The following is a 23,844-nucleotide window of genomic DNA, read 5'->3' on the forward strand; positions in this document are numbered from 1 at the left end:
TTTAATGTGCCATCTATCTACTACATTTAAACAAGAACTACTTCAAAAGGAGGGAAAAACTGATTAACTCTAAATTAAACCTAACTAAATTAAAGCCGCAAGCCACAATAAAAGACCCCCAGAGACCAAAAGGAAACAGACGTGCTTTTATGTGAGTGGTCCATTGCACACAGTCGTGTTTAGTATCTACTGCAAAAGGAAACAGCTTAGGAGTCATCTTTTCTGTCTCTTTGGTAGAAATGGTAGAAGGGGTGTGGTTGTACTTTGCATTAAAATTGGGGCTAAACTGGGACTCAATTCGGAACTTTCTCTTGACCTTGACCAGGACTAAACCAGTACTAGAACAGGACCAAACAGAACAGGTCTACCATCTGGACTAAACTAGACTCAAACTAGGACCTAACAAGGACAAGCGTGAACACAGCCTTATAATATTAGGAAGCAGTGGTAGTAAACTAGTACTGATAGTAAAGTAGAGGTTGGTTGCTGTTTGTTTTTTTATTTAGTAGTAGTTGTACTTTTAAGTAGTAGTAACACTACAAGTAGTAGTAATAGTCATTTTTTCTGTTTATCCGGGGGCAGCAGTCTAAGCAGGGACTCCCAGACTTCCCTCACCCCAGACACTTCCTCCAGCTAATCCTCTGCTTCAAACCACAAGCTTTTACTCACAGAGGGTAAACTTATGTGTTAAACTGTGCTAAATTGCAATTATTATGTTTAAATTTTGTGAAATAATAAAAAAAAACGCTATTTTTGTTTTCCTCAAGATTAAATTTAAAAAAATCTTCAATCAACATGAGAAAAAATTTGTACTTTGTATGTACATTTTTGTCATTGTAAAATGTCACTTATATAGTGTTTTTCCATCTTCAAGTCACTCACTGCACTTCACAAGCACTTCAGCACATCAACGAACCACTCACCCATTCACACACACATTCATCCACCAGTGTACACAGACACTGGGGGCGAGGTGGGTTAAGTGTCTTGCCCAGGGACACAACAACAGTATTCATCTGTGGGAGCTGGAATCACATCGTCAAACTGTGGATCAGTGGATCTAACATCTCGACCAACTGAGCTACTATTGTCATATTGCCCAGCCCTATAAGATGATGGGGTAACTGGGTCAGGGACAAGGGACATAACCTTGTGAAAAACACACAGGTGTCTGCAGAGCCCCCCATTCAATTCAATTCAATTCATTTTATTTTTGTAACGCCCAAAATCACAACAACAGTTGTCTCGAAGGGCGTTCATGTTTTGGTTGATGGGGGAAACCGGAGTACCCGGAGGAAACCCATCCAGACACGAGGAGAAACATGAAAAACTCCACACAGAAAGGCCTGGGCGACCCGGGGATTGAACCAAAACTTCTTGCTGTGAGGCATGAGTGTTTCCACTCAGCCACCGTGCTGCCTACACACAAAAACAAAACAACAGGAAAAATCAGACAAAACAAGAAAAATCGGCCAGGCGAGGAGAAGGGAGGGGGGTGGAGGAGGGCCAGGCGGGGAGGAGGAGAGGGTCCAGCTGTCATCGGGGCATCTGAAAGAGTTACACTCCACAGGGGGAGTGGGACAGGGGAAAACATGTGACTAGCATTGCTGATGAGAAAATAGGACAAAGCAGAGCATAGAGCTCAGGTTGCCATTCTTCCCCCAGCTTGTTATCTCCTACTGCAGCCTATCTTATCCCGGGTTTTAATGTCACTCCCAGCCAATCTGGTCATAGTTCAAAGTGACAATAAACTAAGTAACCTGGTCATAAGCTATACCGAAGAGGAAGGTTTTTAAGCCTGGTCTTAAATACAGAGACTGTGGGGGCCTGTTTAACATCAGCAGGGAGTTGATTCCATAGCACAGGAGCTTGGTAACTGAATGCTCTCCCTCCCACTGTACTTTTGGAACCACTAATAGTCCTGCATTCTGAGAGCGGAGTGCTCTGTTTGGCTGGTACGGGACAATAGCATCTTGCAGATAGGATGGGGCCATACCGTTTAGGGCTTTGTATGTCAGGAGGAGGACTTTGAACTTGATTCTAAGCTCGACAGGAAGCCAGTGCAGATATTTTAGTACAGGACTGATGTGGTCTCTTCTTTTAGTTCCTGTTAGGACTCTGGCCGCTGCATTTTGGACCAACTGGAGGCTCCTTATAGTACTTTATAGTACTTTATAGTACTTTTGGGGCAGGCGGTGAGCAGAGAATTACAGTAATCAAGTCTGGAAGTAACAAATGCATGGATGAGTTTTTCATAATCGTTTTTAGGTAAAATATTTCAAATTTTAGTTATATTTCGCAGGTGAAAGTATGCGGTTTTACAAGCTAGGTTTATATGGGCTGTGAATGAGAGATTTTGATCAAATAGGACTCCAAGATTTTTTACAGTAGGGCTAGAAGCTATACTCACATTATCGAGTGAGATTATCAGAGAATCTCTTTGACCTTTGGGACCAACGACAATGACCTCTTTTTTTCAGGATTTAAGAGCAGGTAATTCAAGGTCATCCAGGTTTTGATGTCCTTCACACAGGCACTGAGTTTATCTATTTGATCAGTCTGATTTGGTTTCATTGATAAGTACAGCTGAGTGTCATCAGCATAGCAGTGAAAATTAATGCCATGTTTTCTGATAATGTTCCCCAATGGCAACATATACAGAGTAAATAGGATTGGACCAAGCACAGATCCTTGTGGAACACCACAGGCTACTTTAGAACAGGGAGAGGTGCTCTGGTTTATACTAACAAACTGGTACCTATCTGATAGATAGGATTTAAACCATTTGAGGGTGGTCCCTCTAATTCCAATGTCAAATTCTGAAGCCAGCCCATTATCAGCAGCTAGTAGTAAATCATTTGTTACTTTAAGCAGTGCAGTCTCTGTGCTGTGGTTTTATTTTTCAAATATATTATTGTCCTGCAGGTGGCGGCAGAGCTGTTTCACCACAACTCCTAGAATTTTTGAGCGGAAGGGAAGATTAGAGATAGGTCTGTAGTTGGCTAGTTCATCAGGATTTAGGTTAGGTTTTTTCAAAAGGGGCACACAGACTCAGACTGACGACGCTGCATTAAAGAGGTCATCTGTGAAACACTGCAGTGTCTGAGAAAATGACTGAAATAAACTACACCACACTGCAAGGAACTCAACTCAACCTCACAATCACATTAAAAACAGTTCAGTCAGTTCAGATGTATGTTATAATCATTTTAAATTGTCTTTTGTGTGTGCAAAGAGAAGTGTTTTGTCACCAGTATGTCAAAATGAACACAAGACAAGTAAAAAAATAGTTTCAATGTACAGTGAATATGAGTATTTATGTGTAACTGACTCAATCTGGTTAATACGCTGTTGATAAGTGTATTTTTTAATCTTTAATAATGATGTTTTCCCCTAAAATACAAGACAAAGTTTCCTTTAAGTAAATATTAAAAAGTTATTTTTTGGAAACAATAAAAATACAGAGTTATAAGATAAGTAGGGATGTACCGATGCAGCTTTTTCACTTCTGATACCGATATCAATACGCTGACTTTAAGTGTCTCCTGATATTTGATATTAATGGAGACCAGTGTAGGAAAGGAAAATGGCAGATATTTCCTTAAAATACATTGAAATTATTACACAAGACATCCCACTGTGTTATGTAACTTTTACTTATCACTCAAATAACTACTGAACAGCTTTGAATGAATAAAAGTTCAAGCATTCTGGAGCCAAAATCAGCCTGTAAATGGTCTTATTACACACAGTTAAAGGCCCAATCAGGATATCAGGATACCATGGAATCGATATCCAGGTCAATTCAGTATTGGTGCTGATATTCAATAGAAAGGTACTTCTTTGTGTGTCAATGCTAATGCTAGCTTCTATTAAAATGTTAAATGTAACATAATAACAAAATATGATTTGTTGTCAGGACGACCCAATTATTTTTAGGTGTAGATTACATCAGTCAGTGGTGTTATTTAAATACTTATTAGGCTTTGAAATTAGCATTAGCATTGACAAACAAAGAGGTACCTTAATAAACACAGAAGAGTCCTCCAGTGGAGTTTTCTTCACATTTGTAAAGTTTTTAATATGTTGTCAGTGACATCCACCTGCAGCTCCTTGTCCACTGCCTGATCCTAACCCCCTTACCTCTGACCTCTGACCCCTGACCCACCTGCAGCTCCCTGTCCACTGCCTGATCTGTCAGGATTTAGTGATTTTAGCGTGACTCAGCACAAACCTCACAGACATTACATTACACTGGAAATGGTTGTCCCTCTGTTTCTGGAACTACCTACCACTGTGCACAGTAACAATTAATAATAAAAATAAACTTTAAAAATGGCCTCACTTCGTCTCCTCTTCTTTGAGCTTCTGCGCTGCCTGCTTTGACTGTTTAATAGCTACTGTCAAATTGTTCAAAACCGTCAGTCATGGTACATTTTTTTCTTTGCTTATTGGCATTTCATTGTGTATTCATCTTTATTTGTTTTTTGTTTTTTTTAAACGTCCATTGAATTTGATCAACTGGCGTTAGCTAACTTTAGTTCAGACGTTTTTTGTGTCTTTGTGCTAAATAATGATCGTGTGTGAGGTGTTAGGGTGTATGTAGTATTTTGGGGGGTAATTTGGAGTTATTGTGTGGTCATTTAATCATTGTCTAGTGCAGATTTGATGAACTTTTATGTATTTTCCCGCTTTTTATGGCCTGAGGCCATTTTTACCATTGCCCCTAGCAACAGTTATAGCATTGTATTTGTGATTGCATCAACAATACACTGCCTTCAAAGTTATAACCTTTTATAATAATGACACAAATGCAACGATTTATAAACTTCGGTCTAGAGTTATCAGTTTTTTTTAATAATACTTGTGATGTGATATTAGTGCTAACTGCTAACATCACTGCCTTTACTAGCACAGTGTTACTTTTATTACTATTTTATTAGAATTGAAACACGCTGTAAATATGTTTCTAGCTGCCTCCAACAGTATTTCACATTTTGTATGATCTGTTTCAGCGTGAGTGCATCTCCATCCACGTGGGGCAGGCTGGTGTTCAGATTGGAAACTCTTGCTGGGAGCTTTACTGTCTGGAACATGGCATTCAACCTGATGGACAGCTGCCCAGTGAAAAGACTGTGGGAGGAGGAGACGACTCTTTCAACACCTTTTTCAGTGAAATGGGAGCGGGAAAATATGTGCCCAGAACCGTGTTTGTGGACCTGGAGCCAACTGTAATAGGTAAAGTCAGATTTTAAAGCACTTTTTAAGTCAGTTGTTGGTACTTAGGTTGTTACTAAAATGACTACTGCCATTTCGCATCTAATGTATTTGTAGATGAGGTGCGGTACCGGAACCTATCGTCAGCTATTCCACCCTGAGCAACTCATCACTGGAAAGGAAGATGCTGCTAACAGGGACCTGAAAACTGGTGGGTAAATTTTTATTCGCTGTATACCGTTTTGTTCATACCTTATGGTTGTTAAATGTATGATGTTATATCTCCTATCTGTCATTAGGCTGACCAGTGCACTGGTCTCCAGGGCTTCCTGGTGTTCCGCAGCTTTGGCGGTGGAACTGGCTCTGGCTTTACGTCTTTGCTGATGGAGCGTCTTTCTGTCAAATATGGCAAGAAGTCCAAGCTGGAGTTCTCCATCTACCCTTCTCCGTGACTGTCCACTGCTGTGGTGGAGCCCTACAACTCCATCCTGACCACACACAGCACCCTGGAGCATTCAGACTGTGCCTTCCTGGTCGATAATGAAGCCATCTATGACATCTGCTGCAGAAACCTTGATATTGAGCGCCCAACCTACACCAATTTGAACAGGCTCATGAGTCAGATTGTGTCCTCCATTACAGCTTCTCTTCGCTTTGATGGTGCTCTCAATGTGGATCTCACCGAGTTTCAGACCAACTTAGTGCCGTATCCTCGGATTCATTTCCCTTTGGCCACCTATGCCCCAGTCATCTCTGCTGAGGAGGCTTTTCATGAGCAACTGACAGTGGCTGAAATAACCAACGCCTGCTTTGAGCCTGCCAACCAGATGGTCAAATGTGACCCTCGCCACGGCAAGTACATGGCCTGCTGCCTGCTTTACCGCGGGGCTGTGGTTCCCAAAGATGTCAACTCCGCTATTGCCTCCATTAAGGCCAAGCGCACTATCCAGTTTGTAGACTGGTGTCCCACAGGTTTCAAGGTGGGCATCAACTTCCAACCTCCCACTGTGGTCCCTGGAGGAGACCTGGCCAGAGTGCAGAGGGCCGTGTGCATGATGAGCAACACCACGGCCATCGCTGAGGCCTGGGCTCGGCTTGACCACAAGTTTGATCTGATGTACACCAAGCGTGCCTTTGTCCACTGGTACGTAGGAGAAGGGATGGAGGAGGGAGAGGACATGGCTGCTCTAGAGAAGGATTATGAAGAAGTGGGTGCTGATTCCATGGAGGGAGAAGAAGAAGAGGGCGAGGAATATTAACTTGTTTTAAAATGTGAAAAACTGTCCCATGTTCTGTTTGTGATAAGTTCTACCCTCTCATTAGACATACGTGCATCGTTTTTCAGTTGTCAACACATTTAGAAACATTTTTAGAATAGGTATCTTTTGATACTTGTAATGTTTGGTCATTGTTCTTACAAATGTGTGCACTGTATGTCATTTACTGGAAAATAAATAGTAAAGAATAGTTGGATAATAAACATTTTCACATTTACCATTTATTATCCCTCCACAACAACTAAGTTTTATTTTCACTCATGCAAAACCTCACTTAAATCTTCTATATATACACAATATAATAATAATAAAGCATTTGATTCAGTGACTTTCAAGACACCCAAACCTAAACGTTAGGGGACCACTGTTGCTCCTGAGCATAAAAGTTGCACTTTGTAACTTTTCTGGTCCAGGGGTCACTACCTGCTTGTCTCACAGAGGTTATTGCTTTGCCAGGAATATTAAAAGATAAATGGTTACATTTTTATATAGTGATTTTCTATATTCAAGGCACTCAAAGCACCTTAGATCAATGAACCACTCACTCATTCACACACACACACGTTCATGATCGTTCAGTCACAGTTCACCGGGCCAACGATACTGCACAGGCAAACTATTTAGTTGTGCATACCCAACTTTATTATTAGGCTGAAATGCCTGGTGCTGTTTGTCATGTAATTTTACCCCACAAAATAACTAAAACTAAGTCTGACAACTGGTGAATGCACCAGACTTTTGCCTGTGTTTGTAACCAGTTAATAAAAGCTCATTTGAAGCCTCAACTTTGTGTTTTGTTTTTTTCAAGTATAGCTGATTTAAAGGTGTGCCAAAAATATTCCTTTTCACTGAAATGATAAACCGAGCTTGATTTTCATGAATTGCAGAATGAATCCAAGTTTGCAAATGCAATTTTAAAATGGGTATTAAAATTACATGGCATTGTCAATTTTACATTGAATTGGAAATTAGACTATTATGTAGCTGGATCAAAACCATATAGCTGCACATGTTTCTACAGAAGATAGCGATCATGTGTGTTTTTCTATACAATGCATTCGAAAATGTGCTCCAGTAACTTTGGGCCTTAAGCAGGAGGGGGTGCACTGAGGCCAGTTTGAAAGAACAAACTTCACTTCACATAAAAGAACATAAAAAATGATTTATTAGATGTACTGTACATCTAATCTCCTTAATGCAGCATTTTGCGGCTTTCGTTTTGTTTAGTTTTTTGGTTAATCAAATACAGTGTTTTGTTGAAGTCCTAAACTTCTACATTACAGTGAAACTGCGTACATTAAAATAATGCACACATAACCTTTCCCTTTAAATCATATACAGTACCCTATAAAGGTTCTTTGTAAAAAAAAAATAAAAAATAAAAATCAGTGCTTTTACAACCTTAGGTTTCGTATGATTTCATTGAATTGGAATCATGAATGAACGGATATTGCAGCAGAGGAATACTGAATTTCACTCCTTGAAATTATTACAGTGTTTGTGTAACACCTGTTTGTGGAGCCCAGCCTCACTGCAGCAGAGTGCTGCTGCTGCTGCAGTGAGGACGCCCTCTAGTGGTGGATCATGAGCTTTGGTTTATGTAAGATCAACAGTTGTTTGAGTCCAGTTATTCTTCAACACACACTCTTAAAAAAAAATGAAAATACATAAAGATATCCCTGTCCAAAAATATATACACAAAAATCCAGATATTATGACTGAACCAATCCAGGAATTTTTCAAATTTGAAAGGTTTCCAACTATGTATGAAGAAATACTAGGCCTACAATGTGCCAAGTGAAGTTAATTTTGATTTATAACAGCTGCTCTTTAAGAGATCAGTATTATTTAGTTACACAAGACTGTAAAGTTTGATTTTGTGCAACAATAAAACCTCAATTTCAAAATCGATCTTAGAGCCAACAGCCATTACATCACCAAGAACGACATGTAGCACTGAGTCTAAACTGGGGAATTCTTCTACATATATTATAATGTCATTATTAAGATGTGGAACCAAAGGAAGTCCATACCTTTGACTCCTAACTTTGCCTGCAAGTCTAAGGAAGTCTTCACAGGTTTGCTATAGTAATGTAACAATTTATGTAATACCTAGATTTTTCTCTTTAAAATCTTTGCATCATACATACCTATATATCTATTTACACACATTTGATACACAGTACATTCATTTTGTCAATTTTTACCCTTGAAAATGAAAGTCTCTGCAGAAAATACAATCGTCCCATAGCATTTTGGCACACAATAGCATTAAAGTCCTTGTACCACTGGTTGTTTTCAGATTCAAGAATGTAATAACAATATCAGATTAGGGGCATTACAGCATATTTATATTTACAGCATATTATTCTATGTGGTATATTCATAAGAAATGCCAAAAAATAAAACCCACATAAGTTTAACCTGATCATACGACGGAGTATAAGGCGCTACGAAAAAAGAAAAAGTCGTAGTATTACGAAAAAAAAAAAGTCGTAGTATTACTAAAAAAAAAAAGTCGTAATATTACGGAAAAAAAAAAGTAATATTACGAGAATAAACTCAAAGTCAAAGTGGGAGACGAAGCTAAAGAAGCAAAGGGAACCTTCTCCTTCACCTGGGTTTCTATACCATCTTTTCGAAGCAGGTAATGACCATTATCTTATTATAGGTATGTGAAATATTATTTTTTAAACATTTACAGTGTGGTGGCCTTTTGGCTAGTGGCCCGAATTAGTCTAGATGCGAGTGAGGCCCCAGTAAACCTCCCTGGTGCTTATGTTCTTCCTATAGCATCAGGCCGTGGGTAGTGCATGAGAGTTCTGCTAGCCAACCTCTGCGCGCACCTGGCTAAGGGACCGACTGCGGGGCAGGGCCGCTGTTTGCTCGTCACGGACAGAGGGAGTTTGTTCACATGTGTCCACACATGTATGAACAATCGTTGTCCATATGTGGTCCTTAAACTTATGGGTTCACGAGTTTAAATGTAATGGCGCATGGAGCTGCTCTTAGCCAATTTTGTCTGGTTTGTACGCGGCATTAGAGGTTTTAAACCTGGTTTAGACAAGCCCACCGCGAGGTAAGCATGACCTCCGGGATAGTCCCGCGCCAGGCTGTTCTCGCTGACCAGGTCCAAGAAGGATGTGGCACAGAGAGCTCACGTGGGGATGAGGAGCGCAGGGGAACTGATCGAGCGGCCGACCGTCACTCATCACCAACACAGCACTGATCATCCCCGGAGAAATGCGCTAGCTCCGTCCTTGCGCGGACAGCACTATCCCTACTATGCTTATCCGCAATTGACCCATCTCTCTCCCCCGCATACAACTAAGACTAAACCGGGCAGCTCCATGCGCCATTACGAACAACACCAATGTTGTTTAAAATATCTACAAGAATACAGTAGGCCATTGTTTGCAACTGTCCCCGTGAGTTGGTCCAGTTTTGCTCAAATTCTCTTATTCTCTATAGTAGTTGTGGGTCCCCATACCAGTGCTAGCGGACAAAAGCATAAATTTAAGAATAGCGGTATTAAAAGCCATAATTATGCATGTATTGAATATCTCCATTCACCAAGGCATGTGTTTACAGTGGATTGTGGATCTGGCCATATCCAGTTTTGGAGGAAGACTTGCTTTGGATGTGAATATCATGATATTAGTAAGTTTTATGCTGTGACTAGTGTATAATTAAAAGAGACAGTAAATGGACAGATAATTATTGGCATATTTTCTTGTCTTTTACAGATCCATAATGAATGACTCAATTTCTGAAATAGTGGCATTTTTAAGAAAGCGTCAGGTCTCAGAAAATCACTGGTGAAATGTCCATGTTCCTTTAGAGTTTGAAAGATGTCCATCCAAAACTGAATGCATTGTTTACGCAGGACTTCCCACCAAGACTATTCGTTGATTGGCGGTGCTGCATCCATAGATGAAGCTTTGATCTCCAGCAAATGCGTTGGTGTGGTTTCTGCGCAAGAACCGTTGCATGTCTTGGGCATGTGAATTCTCTGTACCTGGATCCGCCCGGAGCCTTTGCGGACACCCCCCAACTCGAGTGACTGTGTTGATATAGTAATCCGCAATTACTTTCGGATCGCTGTTAGTAATGTATACCTCCATCTACATAATGTGTCGACTAAAGCCATCAATACAGCCATTTATGCAGATGCCATACGGCTTCAGTTTATCATATGAATCCAAATGCCACAATGCGTTTGGCCCTTACGCTGTACTGTCTTTGCCGAAGACGCCGCCTTCTTCGCAACTCTACCCCATTTGGATCCAATATTTTCAGTAAAATTCGAATCGTTTCTTGAGAAACAACAAATCCTCTCTGTATAGCTCTATGGCGTCACCACCGATATCCCTGCAGCCGACCACTTCCAGCCAGTTCCTCTTCCACAAAAGTAGCAATTTCTTCCAAATCTGTATGGTTCCTCCGACGAAACAAACTCAAACGCTTGCAGTGTCGCTTCAAAGTACTTAGACTGATGATAGTGTGGTGATGGTGGGCTAAAAGACACAGTATTTCATCGTGCGTAAACCCCAGTTGAAAGTATAGCTGAACAAAATGCTCTAAATTCTCCATAACGCATAACGCATTGGTCACTCATTCACGCACAGCAGCCTGTACTCTCATAAAAATACGACTTTTTTTCTCGTAATACTACGACTTTTTTTTTTTCCGTAATACTACGACATTCCATCTCCGTCTGTTTCAAAATGTTTTACTGGGATTATCCTCCATTAATGTTTTTGTATCAGTGGCACTAGTTTCATTATTATCGTTTATCGCAAAATCTCTGGACTAATATAATGGGCTTCAAAATGAGTTACATCTGCAAAGTGACAGTATCAACACGTTACCTGCCTCACCGTCATCTTCAGATATCTTCCTGTGGTGTCGTGGTACAGGTGATATGGCCCCACCTGCTCCCATTGATCATCCACGTTACTGCATATCTCATGTGTTGGAGTAGATACTGTGTGTTCTGTATACATTCCTTTATATGGCCAGATGAATTCAACCCAGCCTCCAGAGCAGCCCGGCACATCTACAATTTCTGCAAAGACTGAAGAAAATAACATTAAGTGGAGTTTGCACCAGTATCTGTGAACCAACTGAATCCCAGGTCCTAATATACATCCTAACCGTCTAAAGAACACATAATACATTCTTGGCTCTTATTCCCCTTATTCCTTTAACATGAACGACTGGAGCAGGATTTTTTTTTTTTTTTAAAGAACCAAATCTTTTTGTTTCAAATTTTTAGATTAACGTTGAACCAACACAAGAATCAGCACAGAAGCAAAGCGAACAATATAAGTGAGACGTTTCTGCACAAAAAAAAACATTTTGACATCATAGTAACAGTTTAATTAGATGCATAATTCCAAACACACACTCTCACTATAAACCATTTTAAACACATCTAAGTCTTGGTCTTTTCTCTCTATGAATAGTTTGTCAGTTACGTTGGCTTCTCTCATATAAATGAATTGCAAAAGAGCCAGTCTTTTGAATGGATCAAAAGGATTCAAATCCCATGAAAGAGCCAAAAGTTCCATCACTACTTTGTACATGCTTTTCGCCACCTCACGATAAGTATTTCACATTTTCTAAGTTAAAATAACTTTAACTTTAACTGCATTTAGACTATAAACTATTCTGTTACCAATGGAGCTCCCTCTGCTGTCAGGAATGGGAGAGAACAATCAGAAAGTAAAGTAACCAGCTGAAGTCCTTTTCCTCTGTGAATGCTATGTTTATAGAGCCACGTGTTTGTTGTGAACACAGTTTGACTGTAGAATAAGTTTGGTGATGGTTTATGGGCTTAAAAAGTATAGGAGAAGTACCAGAGTACAGTATTAACTGTAGGCAAAATGCAAAAGGAGCATTGAGGTGCAGAGAAGATGACTTTGCATTAATTGATTAATGAAACAAGTGTAAATGAAGTGAAATATAACTCCAGGTTTTGATGAGGGGACAATAGTATAACATGGACAAAACTGCAAAAAGTTCATTTTGCATAATATGTGTTTAAAGTGCAAAGGAAGCTAAATACAACTCCAGGTATGTTTTTGATTAGGAAACAACAATATACCTGGTAAAAAAGTGCTTTTAGAGGCTTCAACAAGCAAGTTCATTACAAATGTAGGGCGTTATTACTGTTGTTATTATTATTAAAAGGCTATAAAAAGTCAATTTTGCATAATATGTGTTCTTTAACAAAGCTATTACTATGGATAAAATTGTGTAAAATGTCCTTAAATTTGGGAACATGGTGTAATATTTCTACCTTGAAGTAGTATTTTCTGCCGTGACACCCTGTGGTCTTCGCTCAGTGATTGGTTGCCGCACCAGTAGACCCCCTTGTCCAGTGCCCTCACATCACTGATGGTGTACTTCGCATAAGGGGCATAGAGTGTGTCACAGGTGTAGTTCATCTCTTTACAGATAAAGCCATACACATCATTACAGGAAATGGTGATATGAGCTGAAATCAAGCTAGTTTGTTTGTAGTCTTCATCACAGAAATCAGGGTCTGTAGAAACATGGGAAAACTTAATGAGGGGCACAGTAAAGTTTAAAGAAGCTTCAAAAGATTTAGAACTGTGGCTATGTTCACACTGCAGGGTATGTGGCCCAATTCATATTTCTTGTTTGTATTTGATTTTTTTATGTAGTTGTTCACATTACAACAAAAATGAGATTGCTATCTAACCTCGAAGTGACCCACATGCAGACACCAGAACACAACATCAACATCAACATCAACATGGCCTCTATTTGACTCAATCCTGGTGCATTTGTGGCTATTTCAGGTTCTTTCAAGTGATTTCACAAAGAAGGAAGAGGCCAAAGATTTTGTGATATGAGACATAGACTTTTTTTAATAACTTTCGGATGAGCAGGAGAACATTTGCCTACATATGTGATTGGAAACATTTATTTATGACGTGTATGTTGCATGAGCATTCAGACTGCAGTCATATGAAATACATATTGGATTTATGACACATACAAATGCAGTCTGGGTCAGATTTGAAAAAAAGCTGTTTACACTGACATGAAAAAATCAAATACAGATCACATATGAGAAAAAAAGTCTGATATGTCCTGCAGTGTGAATGTAGCTTAAGTAGTTTCAATGCATGTGTAGAAGTTGACTGAGGGAGTGTGCCGCCACTGCGGATCTATTAAAGTATCTGAATAGGGTATTGCTAGTTTAGAGCTGTCTCAAGTTGGATTAGTGGCCACTCATTGATACTACAATGAAAAATTCCCTCCTGCCCAGAAAGGACTTCACAAACTGCTCGTGTTTGACTGATAGGGCACCTACAACTTTCACAACGGTCGAATTTTGTGGCAATTTTTACCTATTTTCAGATCATAAACTTTTTCTCAGCTCAAAATCCGTGTGTTTTTAATCATTTGCTTCAGCTACACTCTCTGTCTGCTGTACCTAAGATCAAGCTTTGGTAAAGCGCGCACGTGGTACGACATGAACGCGCATGTGAGCGATATGAACGAGCCCTATTGTCATGAACGGGCAGCAGGTTTAGAACAGTGGTCCCCAACCTTTTTATCACCGCGGACCGACCAACGCTTGAAAATTTTACCGTGGACCGGGGGGGTGTTTTACTCATTTTGCTAATTTGTGGGTTAAAAACCCCTTCGTATTCCGGGTCATTTTGGTGAAATTGCCTTTGTTCTGACCTCTCCAAATTAAAATAATCACCATTATTGAACCCTCAGTAGTAACTGCACTAGTTTGTGGTCTTTGTAAAGGTAAGACCCTATAATTTTACCCACAGGTGTCAGAATCACTGTAAGTTTGTCTGCTGAGAATTTATACACTTTGGAACACACATAAAAATAAAAAAATAAAAATTCTCATCCTCACCAAATATTTTTTGTGAAAATGAAGGTGTAGAAAGCTGCAGTGAGTAGCACAAAAATACACTATATCTCAAATGACAAGATTGTTGACCACTTACATTTCAAATTTGAGGTCAATACCTATAAAAATGAGAGTTTTACAATCATTTTATCATGAGTAAGTCCAGGCCTCTCCAAACATATCTGAATGAAGACATTTGGAGAACATTTGGAAAAAGTGCAATAACTTTTGAATGTTTCAACCCACAGACATAAATGAGGCTCTACTGAAAACTCACACTGAGATGAATCTGCTGCTCTATTACTGTACATTTATATATCATATTAAAACACAATATAAAATGTATATTTGTATATAAAATACAGTCAAAACAAGTGCTATGGGTCAAAATAAATATATATTTACAAACCACACACTGCAAACAGTGAACAAACACACTGGAAACTGAGAACACACTGTACATGATTGTACAGTGAGACAGTCATTCTGCAACAGTGGCTCAGTGGTTAGAGCTTTTGAGTCCCACTCGGACCAATTTCTGTCATTGTGTCCTTAGGCAAGACACTTCACCCAAGTGGTGTGTATGCGTGATGATTGGTGGTGGTCGGGGGGCGCAGATTGGCATTAGCTAATGCTAATGATTACACATGATACACATTTGACCCACAATTAAGTTAATAGCAGAATAAACCACGCTTACCGATCAGGAACAGCATCCAGTCCATCAAATCATAAGGTCCTCTGCTCCTGAGTCCACCATGAGATCTTCACGAACCGCTCCGGGTCCAGATGCCTCTAGTTTAACTTGTACAAACATCCACAGTGTCCTCGGTCGCGTTTAAAACGCAAAACTGCTTAATACAGATTTAAAAATCATTACAAAAGCACTTGCCCTCCGGCTAGAAAAAGTTACACCACTATTAATTCACCCCGACCAAACAGGATTTATCAAAAATAGAAACTCTTCAGACAACCTTCGTAGATTATTCAACCTCATCAATATCGCTCAACAATCAAATATCAGGACAATCATAACCTCATTAGATGCAGAAAAAGCTTTTGATAAGGTAAACTGGACATTTCTTTTCCACACACTCCATCAATTTGGCTTCGGGGAGTCATTTATCCACTGGATTAAGACACTCTATACCTCACCTAGAGCCACAGTCACAACTAATGGTATCACCTCACCTTCGTTCACACTGCACAGGGGCACTAGACAAGGATGCCCGCTCTCTCCCTCGCTGTTCGCCTTATTCATTGAACCGCTTGCAGTAGCAATACGCCAAAATAACAGCATACAAGGAATATACGTCTCGGACACACATCATAAAATCAGCCTATATGCAGATGATATTCTACTGTACCTACAAAAACCACAGCAATCATTACACGAAACTTTCAAAATTATAAATACATTCTCATCCATATCAGACTACACTATCAACTGGAACAAATCAACAATACTCCCTCTCTCAGATGAAGGAGGAAGTTCTGCAGCTCAGGATTCATTCCCTGGTATGCACACAGGTAACATTAAGTATTTAGGCATTAACATTTCCCCCAGGCTGTCAGAGTTGTTCTCACTTAATCATAACCCTCTGCTTAAAACAATAGAAGACGACCTTGGACGATGGACAAACCTACCACTTTCACTAATAGGACGAATACCATCAGTAAAAATGAAAATCCTCCCCAAATTGAACTACCTATTTGCAAACATCCCAGCTACACCTCCGGACAAATGGTTTCAGACACTAGACTCATTAATGATACACTTTTATTGGAAGAACAAAAAAGCAAAAATCAAACTCTCAACATTACAAAAAAACAAAACACAAGGCGGCCTCGAAGCACCAAATTTCATCCACTATCACTTGGCAAATCAACTACAATATCTAGTCAAGTGGACAGGACAAACATACAATAATAGCACATGGATTTCTTTGGAACAGTCATACTTCAAAAAACTTTCTTTGGCAGACATACCCTCAATGAATACGACTCTGAAAAAACATAACTGCTTCAAGAACACAGTCATTTCAACAACTCTGACCGCCTGGTGGAAAGCTTTAAAACTAACCAATTCTTCCACGGCACCTTGTAAATACACCCCCATCTGGCACAACCCTGACTTTCACATGAATAGTACCCCACTTCACTATTACACATGGGAACAAAAAGGCATCACTCACCTTCACCACTTATTCCACAACAATAAATTCATAACATTTAAACAACTTATGGAACACCATTCATAAACCATTTTAATATTGTTTTCAATCAGTCATCAATATCAACAACATAAACTCCACAAATAGACTATTATAACACCATTAACATAGTAATTATGAGAATGCCACGCACATTCCTATACACACCCCCATTCCTACAAAGACACACACACACACGCACCCCTTCACACACACACTGATACACACACGTACTGATACACACACGTACTGATACACACATACACTGATACACACACACACTGATACACACACACACTGATACACATGCACTGATTCACACTGGTGTTGTGCTCCAGGGGCTTTGCAGGCCCACCCAGGCAGTAGGCAGCAATTTCCTTCCATTAGTCACAGGTGTGCATTCTCTCTTTCCCTGGGTGGACATTATTAGGATAAGGTTATCCTTTTCCTCATCCCTGAACAGGACCCTTTTGGCTTTGCACATTGACCCTCTGGTTGGAGTAGACAGGGGATCCGGGGAGTCCCCTGTCAATGAGTTCCGGCCAAATTTCTTTCTCAGGGCAGCACTGGATCCCGGGCTAAATCCACTGGGTAAGCTTCCGAAGGGAGGGGTCCGTTTCCTCTTACATTCCTCCGGTGTGGACAAGGTGAGGTCTCGTGTCCTTTTCATTGTTCACTCTCTAGCGCCACCAACCACCTAGAGAGAAGATAGGACAGCCCAATTAGCCCATGAACCAGTCGCTGCTCATTTCACCACCTTCCGGGGCCTAAGAGTCAATGTAGCCATTAGGGCTGATCCACACAAACACTGATCCAAACACACACTGATACACACACGCTGATCCACACACACACTGATACACACACACTGATCCACACACGCACTGATACACACACACACACCGATACACACACACTGATCCACACACGCACACTGATCCACACACGCACAGATGCACACACACACTGATACACAGACACTGATCAACACACACGTACTGATACACACGCACTGATCCACACACACACTGATACACACATACACTGATACACACACGTACTGAAACACACACACACACTGATACACATGCACTGATCCACACACGCACTGATCCACACACGCACTGATCCACACACGCAGTGATCCACACACACACTGATCCACACACACACTGATCCACACACACACTGATCCACACACGCACTGATACACACACGCAGTGATCCACACACGCACTGATCCACATACACACTGATCCACACACACTGATACACACACGCACTGATACACACACACTGATCCACACACGCACAGATACACACACACACTGATAGACACACACACCGATCCACACACACACCGATACACACATGCACTGATACACACACACTGATCCACACACGCACTAATACACACACACACACTGATTCACACACGCACAGATACACACACACTGATAAACACACACAATGATCCACACACGCACTGATACACACATGCACTGATACACACACACTGATCCACACACGCACTAATCCACACACGCACTGATCAACACACACACTGATCCACACACAAACTGATCCACACACACTGATACACACACACAAACTGATCTACACACACTGATACACACACACTGATACACACATGCACTGATCCACACACAGTGATACACACACACACACTGATCCACAAACACACTGATACACACACACACTGATCAACACACGCACTGACGCACACATGCACTGATACACACACTGATACACACGCACTGATCCACAAACGCACTGATACACACACACACTGACACACATGCACTGATACACACACGCACTGATACACACGCACTGATACACACACACGGATACAGACACACGGATACACACAATGATACACTTGCACTGATCCACACACACAATGATCCACACACACACTGATCCACACACGCACTGATCCACACACGCACTGATCCACACACGCACTGATCCACACACGCACTGATCCACACACACTGATCAACACACGCACTGACACACACATGCACTGATACAAACGCACTAAACCACACATGCACTGATCCACACACACACTGATACACACACTCACTGATCCACACACACACTGATCCACACACACACTGATCCACACACACTGATACACTGATTCACACACGCACTGATACACACACAATGATACACATACACAATGATCCACACACGCACTGATACACTCATGCACTGATACACACACACTGATCCACACACACACTGATACACACACACACTGATCCACACACTCACTGATCCACACACACACTGATACACACACACACACACACCGATACACACACACTGATACACACACACTGATACACCCCAACACAAACTGATCCACACACACTGATACACACACACTGATCCACACACGCACTGATACACACACACTGATAGACACACACTGATCCACACATGCACTGATATACACACACTGATCCACACACGCACAGATACACACACACACACTGATACACACACACAATTATCCACACACACACTGATCCACACACACAGTGATACATACACGCACTGATCCACACACACTGATCCACACACACTGATCCACACAAACACTGATATACACACACACTGATACACACATGTACACTAATCCACAAACGCACTGATACACACACACACTGATCAACACACGCACTGACGCACACATGCACTGATCCACACACAGTGATACACACACACACACTGATCCACAAACACACTGATACACACACACACTGATCAACACACGCACTGACGCACACATGCACTGATCCACACACTGATACACACGCACTGATCCACAAACGCACTGATACACACACACACTGACACACATGCACTGATACACACACGCACTGATACACACGCACTGATACACACACACGGATACAGACACACGGATACACACAATGATACACTTGCACTGATCCACACACACAATGATCCACACACACACTGATCCACACACGCACTGATCCACACACGCACTGATCCACACACGCACTGATCCACACACGCACTGATCCACACACACTGATCAACACTCGCACTGACACACACATGCACTGATACAAACGCACTAAACCACACATGCACTGATCCACACACACACTGATACACACACTCACTGATCCACACACACACTGATCCACACACACTGATACACTGATTCACACACGCACTGATACACACACAATGATACACATACACAATGATCCACACACGCACTGATACACTCATGCACTGATACACACACACTGATCCACACACACACTGATACACACACACACTGATCCACACACTCACTGATCCACACACACACTGATACACACACACACACACCCCGATACACACACACTGATACACACACACTGATACACCCCAACACAAACTGATCCACACACACTGATACACACACACTGATCCACACACGCACTGATACACACACACTGATAGACACACACTGATCCACACATGCACTGATATACACACACTGATCCACACACGCACAGATACACACACACACACTGATACACACACACAATTATCCACACACACACTGATCCACACACACAGTGATACATACACGCACTGATCCACACACACTGATCCACACACACTGATCCACACAAACACTGATATACACACACACTGATACACACATGTACACTAATCCACAAACGCACTGATACACACACACACTGATCAACACACGCACTGACGCACACATGCACTGATCCACACACGCACTGATACACACACACCCCTACACACACACTGATCAACACACACACACACTGATCCACACACGCACAGATGCACACACACACTGATACACACACACAGATCCACACACACACTGATACACAGACACTGATCAACACACACGTACTGATACACACGCACTGATCCACACACACACTGATACACACATACACTGATACACACACGTACTGAAACACACACACACACACCCCGATACACTCCTACACTGATCCACACACACACTGATACACACACGCACTGATACACACACTGATCCACACACACACACTGATCCAGACACACTGATCCACACACACTGATCCACACAAGCACTGACACACAAACAAGCACTGATACACACACACACCAATACACACGCACTGATACACACACGCATTGATCCACATGGACTGATACACACACACCCCAACACACTGATCCACACACACACACACTGATCCACACACACACACACTGATCCACACACGCACTGATCCAAACACACACCCACACACACACCCCGACACACACATGCACTGATACACACACACACTGATTTAATTCAATTCAATTCATTTTATTTTTGTAACGCCCAAAATCACAACAACAGTTTTGTTTTAATAGCCAAGCCTATACAATTCTAAGTCTCAAAAGTGATGATTGAAAAGCATAGTAAAACATGTGGCTATATGGGTCAATGTATAAATGAGTAAGATACAATTAGCCGCAACTGTCATTGGTAACTTGACAGTAGTGAATATTTATATTGAAACACATTGTAAGAAATGGAAACAGGTTCAGTCTAAAGACACTGATGCCCTGTCCATATAAGCCAGGTGAGCCAATCAGTGTCACCTTACAGCATTATGTAATCTGGTGCCTTCTAATGAGCTAAAATGTGATCACTAACAACTAATTCTTGTAAAGTACAAGTTCAAACTAACTAGTTTAATGCTCAAAAAAGCAATATTATAAAACATTTTATTAAGTTCTAAGCTTGGTTCTCTGAATGACAAGACTCTTCATACTACTGGTCATCACGTTTGAACGGTAGCTACTAGCGGGCAGATTTTATTCCTGGTAAAAAGAAAATATGGCAGGTTGAGCCCCTTCACTTTTGCCCAGTTAAACAACTGTTTTTAAAATATGTAAATGAATTTGGATTTAAATACTCTAGATTCACTCTTTTGTTTCACAACCTATGGACATCAAAATACTGCAATAATGCATATGTAAAGTAGCATATTCAAGCTTTAAACAATGTTTTTGCTGTCAACAATGCTTTTTTTCAGGTAAGGCCTTGAGTTTCACGAAAAAATGATACATTTTTGTTGCATAAATTAATGCATAATAAATGGTGCAAATATATATAGCTGTTTTAATCCTATACTGTATTTATTTATTTTTTTGTTTTTACATTACAGCCCAATGCAACTCTTTACTTTACTTAGAAAGTATTCTAAATATTCAGAATACAGTACTCTGATTTTTACCATGTAACAGAATACATTCTAATTCAAGTATTCAGAATTGATTTGAAAAGTATTCCTCCCAACACTGGTGTCATATATCTAAAGTAGATACCTGCCAATATTGCACAAGCTATTCACTCTGCATGTTGTAATAAATGTAACAATTTACTGAACAAAATGCATACATTTAATTTTGCAATCAAGTTATTATTAGTTTACCCCTTGTAAGATATGTATGCTTGGTCATACAAGCTGTAATCAATATAGTGGTCTACAACCAAACAGAAGTAAGGATGTTGATAGAGAAGACATTGTTACCAGTTTCATGTGGAATGTCTCAGTAACTGCACAAATATTAACCAAAAACATGATAAACATTCAGAATTTTGACAGTACAATAGCAATATCCTCCATATAAGTCTGTATTATAGGTTTGTTGAAAATGAAATTACTTGAACATGAGTTTAATGTCTAATTTAATTTATTCATAATGATGCATGTATTATAAAGCAGACTTGACCTTCACCGTGCCCCAGAAAAATTAGGTCATCAAAAAATATATCGCCTTGTGGATGATGTTGTTTTAGTGCTAAAAATGGACAAAAACAAAGCTCTGATTGTGATGTAAGAGATAATCGAATATTACATTTGGGTCTGGGATTAAATAAATGATACTTCTTCCCACTCCCTTTTTTTAGGTGGAGATTTTGATCACAGTTCATTATCACAAGGTAACAAGAGCTATCTGTTGTGTGAGAGAGGTCACATTTGGTGAACTCCACCTGTCACCATAAACAAAACCTCATCATCAAATCCACGGGTCAGGCATGGAGGAGAGCTGGAGGAGCTGTCCACGGACCAGTGCTGCTGACCTCTGCTCCTATTTGTCTGCACCCCAGTGTGTCTTCACAATGGAAACCATATCATATAGGTCTCTAGTTTGAATCGCACCTTAGCATAGCATTATGGGAGATTCAATCGGGGCAGTAACTGAATCTGTATCTGAAGACCTACCTTGCTTGTGTGACCCCTCTCTTTCTCTTTCCCTGCTCTCTTGTATTTATTTACTTTTATTTTAGTTGCTCTTTTTTTATTTGCTCTCTCATTTGACAATGCTTTTCATTTATTGCTAGTCACACATCTGTCTATATCATTATGTTTGTTAATGCCATTAAATGTTTCCTTTCTCTGTAAAAAAAAAAAAAAAAGCTCATAAATGTAAAAAATGATTTTTAAAATTTATTTTGACATTATGAGAATATAAAGTTAATCGATAACCTATATTATTTTGGAAATAAGTTATGTAGGCTACATTACTTGCAGTTTTTATGTTTAGTCAATGAATTTGTTCCATGTGTCACTTTTCAAAAAACAAACAAACAAAAACTGTTACTTGTACTGTATACAGCGCAGTATACAGGTGTCTCAACTCACCAGCAACAGAAAGTGCAAGTGCGGACTAAATTATTATCAGTACACTTTCTAATACTTTCTAATAGGATGTGGAGATTTGGGTTTGCCCACTAACTTGTCGACTGGTGGGACACTCGTACTTCTCCTGTTTAAGTGTTTTCGGAATATAGGCTATTGTACAATTAGTATACAAGTAGTATACAAATAACGTATTATAATGTATGTTATGTTCCTATAAACAGTTTCTGTGAAGACTGTACTTTTACTTTATAAAGACTTATAACTTGTGGAAATTTAGATTTGTCCACTTACTTGTCGGCAGGTGGGAAACTCCCTGCTTCTCTTGTTTAAATTGAATTTTAACTGTATATAATGTTTACATGATAAAACATTGTACTTGCTTCTTTGCATAGCATTCTTTCCACAGCATATTTGTACAAAAAAGCCTCTGTTTTTACGGTTGTTCATTGAAAGAATACTGATAGTATTTGTGGATTTGTCTCATTGGCGGAGTG

At 40.3% G+C, this 23,844-nt stretch overlaps 1 pseudogene; it reads left to right on the forward strand.

Moving 5' to 3' along the window:
* The first annotated feature begins 239 nt into the window (after positions 1-239).
* LOC117394105 (tubulin alpha-1C chain-like) lies at positions 240-6,476 on the forward strand (annotated as a pseudogene).
* Positions 6,477-23,844: the final 17,368 nt, after the last annotated feature.

This window comes from Periophthalmus magnuspinnatus, chromosome 4 (assembly GCF_009829125.3).
Source record: "Periophthalmus magnuspinnatus isolate fPerMag1 chromosome 4, fPerMag1.2.pri, whole genome shotgun sequence".
Taxonomy (NCBI): Eukaryota; Metazoa; Chordata; class Actinopteri; order Gobiiformes; family Gobiidae; genus Periophthalmus; species Periophthalmus magnuspinnatus.